The sequence below is a fragment of the Zonotrichia albicollis genome, chromosome 24 (genome assembly GCF_047830755.1).
Source record: "Zonotrichia albicollis isolate bZonAlb1 chromosome 24, bZonAlb1.hap1, whole genome shotgun sequence".
NCBI classification, from domain to species: domain Eukaryota; kingdom Metazoa; phylum Chordata; class Aves; order Passeriformes; family Passerellidae; genus Zonotrichia; species Zonotrichia albicollis.
The window spans coordinates 3,439,723-3,443,401 of record NC_133842.1 but is presented as its reverse complement, the minus strand read 5'-3'; positions in this window follow the sequence as shown (position 1 = coordinate 3,443,401).

Genomic DNA, 3,679 nt, shown 5'->3' with positions numbered 1-3,679 from the left:
CTGCTGGGCATGGAGGACACGGCCTCGTCTGTCGCCGCTTGGCTGGCTGCGCTGCTGGAGCTCTGCAGAGAGCTGATGCCTCTTTCTGCTGAGGCCACCTGAGTCAGCGGGAATTTTCCTTTTCTTTCAGATTGTTCTTTTCTTTTGTTGTTTCTTCATTAGTATATGAATATAGAGTGTGTTGTAATACACAGACTCCCAGGAGCTTTCTTTTGCTGCGCAGGGTCTGCAGGGCATAGGGGAAGAGGGGGAAAAGGGTACCCTGGCTCAGCAACCTGCCCAGGTGTGCAGTGTTGCAGGGGAAATGGCCAGAAGCCCCTTGGCCTGTGGTGGTTCTGCAGAAGCCCTTGTGCTGGTGACAGAGCGGGTGGGCAGGGGCTGGAGCTGCGGGGACCCCTGTGAGAGCGGTGCCCAAAGATGGCCACAAGCCCTGTGCCAGGCAGGAAGCGCCATCCGTGTCCTCCTGCCCGTGTGCTGCTGGCTGCCTTGCTGAGGGCTCCCAGGTGCCCCTGGACGGGGCTGCTGTGGGGCTGCGGCGCTGCTGCCGGGCAGCTTGGCCGGGCTGGGGCAGAGCCTGAGGGGCTGGGGCGCTGGCAAGCCCTGAGCAATGGGCTGTCAGAGGCCACAAGCCGCCCCCCGGCAGCTGCCCGCCTCGTTTCTGCCAGAGCTGACTTGCCAGAGGGACCCTGGGCACTGTGGAACTAACAGCATCGGTGTTGTTGGAAACCCAAATGCAGGGAAATCTCAGACCTTTGCTCTTGTCAGCAAAGCTTAGAATTAAACACAGGATTTGATCGGAGACCCTAGAAAGGGCTTGCAAAGTTAGGTGCTAGAAGCGAGAATGTGAATTTCTAGTTTATTATAGCAGAGACACGGGGAGCAATGTTGAAGTGGAGGAAAGTTTAGAGTTTTAGTGCTGAAGATCTAGAAAAAATAGAAGTAGTTACAATGGTAAACAAGAAGCTTAGGATGCAGTGCTGTGAGTTTGTGTGTCATAACATGATTGGCTAAGGAAGCTTACACTGTAGCATGAGTCCCTAAGACGAAATATTGAAGGATTGGCTGCCAACCATAAATATTCTTGTTGGCAGTGTCTTCTTGGCCAAGAAATCCTTCAAAGCTCTTGTAGCTACAAGTCTTGCGGGCCTCGTGAGCCATGCAGTCCAGATGTGAGCCAAACTCACCCTTCCTGTCTATGTAGAAGAGAAGAAAAAGCAATGGCATCATCTAAAAAACTCGGAGGTCTGCTCTCTAGCTCATTCCAAACTCCCTGAAATCCCCCAAAGTGGGATTTAGCTACCAAGAGATGACAAGGACTCTTAGTGCTGGCTCTTTGACTCCACAGCAGCTGCTTTAGAATCTTTCACATAAGCCTGTGTAGTCTTGTGCCAGAAATGTATCATTTGAAGAAACTTTCCCAAGTGACTTGCATGGAGGTTTGTTTGAAGGGTATTTGAGGGGAAAGGCTCCCAGCAGAGGTCTGGGCTTCGGCCTAGCTGTGTCCCCTGCTGATTGTCAAGTGTGCCATCAGCTGCAGGGCTTTCTGGGCTAAAAATATCATCAAGTCCCTTGGACTTGCTCTTTTAGGCCTCTAAGAGCTGGACCCAATTTCGGGGCATGTTTGGAGACCTCATCTGTGGGTGGACGGACCACCTAGGATTTTCCCAATTGCTGGGAATGGTTCTCCAGGTCCTTGGTGTAAAACGGGGCTCCCCAGCAACTGCACATCTGCAAGATGATAAACCATTGTCTTGCTTTGAAGAGAGACGTGTCTGCTAATGAAGGCAGAAGGCTGCTCTGAAATGGAAAATGTAAATCCCCTCCCTTCAAATGCTTCTCATTTAGAAATTCAAATGCTCTCAGGGAAAGATATGGGGACAGGACTGAGCGTGCAGAGCCGGGCAGCGTTTGCTGATGCTCTGAGCCCTTCCTAAAGATCCTGTCGGGCTGCCTTAGACAACACCTGGGGCCAGGCATTCCTTCCAAGCTGGGCCACTTTGGCTGGGCTGGGGGCAGTCCAAGGGCAGAAGGCAGTGTGTGCAAGGGCCCTGGGTGGCACGCTGCAGCAGGGTCTCTGTGCCATGGAACGGAACCCGGTGACCAAGGGCCCTTTGTGACACGTGGGAAATAGAAGCTTGCCCGGCTGCTGGGAACGCACAACGGGGCACAACGGGACAGAGCGGTGCCGTGAGGAGCCCCCGCACAGCGCACTCGTTCCTGTCTGACCCGGAGCCTTTCCAAGGCGTTCTTCCCGCAGCTGAGCTCGAGGCCAGACCACAGGACTTGGTGACCTGTGGCCTTGCAAGGCTTCCCCTCTGCGGGTGTCCTCACAAATCCAGTCATTGTCATGGAGCAGAGACCTCTGAAAGCGCCCAAGGTGGCCTGGAGGAAAGAGGAGGAAGAAGGCCCTGGAGCTGCCCCAGCACATGAAACCAAAGCGGTGGTGCCGTTTGAGCTGCCGCAGGAGGGTGAGTGGCAGAGCTGGGCCACAGGGCCGGTGCCCGCAGCCAACTTGGCGCCATTCCATCACATCCCATCCCATCCCATCCCATTTTACCCCATCCCACCCAATCCCATCCCATTCCCACAGACAGGACGGAAGAGGGGCTGGGCAGACACCCCACGGGGACCGTGCTCCATCCCCTGGTGCATCCCGGGGCTGTCCCTGCCTGGGCAGCGCAGGGCTGGGCTGTGTTCTCCGGCCTCTCCCGCAGCCCCTCAGCTCTGGCTGCGCTCGCTCTTTGCCAGGTGCAGCCCTGCAGCGCACACAGGAGCAGGACCCCGCCCGTGGCCTCTTCCGCAGCACAGCCCAGGTACCTGCAGCCATCCCCACCTGGGTTGGGCCTGCTGGCACCGCGCTTGGAGCATTCCCTGCAACATCCCTGGCTTCTTGCCCTTCTCCTACAGCTGGTTTGCAAATTCATCAAGAAAATTCGGGCGGAAGAGACCAGCCCCATGGGCACTGGGCTCAGAGCATATTCGCACATCTTCAAAACCAAGACCAGTGCTGCCCTGCTGGATATGCTCGTAGAGGAGGGCTTTTCCAATCCTAAGCAAGTAAGCAGCCTGTGGCCAGGCTTTGATCCTCCCAGGAATTGCTTGGTCTCCCAAGCCACGCCTGCTGGTCACTGTAACTCTTTGAGGCCATGGCAGTGTGGTGGGAAGGGAAGCACTTCTGTGGGGAAGCTGGGGACATTCCTCCCTCCGGCAGCTTTCCAAGTCTCCCCGTGCCTTCTCCAGGTTCCTGCCCTGGTCAGGTACATCCACCAGTGGCTCCTGGCCAATCAGTTTGCTGAGCACAGGCTGAACAGGACCCTGCTGGATCTCAGCGAAGCAGAGCCCGCTGACGTAGTCATGACGCTCCTGCGTGTGGCCCCGTCCTGTGACAGGTATGGGGCCCACCTGCCCAGCGGGCTCAGGGCTCGCCAGCCCATCAGCCTGTAGAGCCTGGCCCAGGTGTGTGACCAACAGAGAGTTCCAGGGCCCTCTGGCTGCTCCCTTGGCCAGCCCTGGCACGTCAGCCCCCGAGCCTGCTGCGGTGCTCCCTCGCTGCCCCTCAGGGGCCTGTCCCCAGCGACCTGGGCTGCCTGTGTGCTGCTGGCGAGTGGCAATGGGCACAGGAAGAGCTGGCAGCCAGCTCAGGTCCCCACTGCTGCCCAGGCCACGGTGCTGTGTCTGA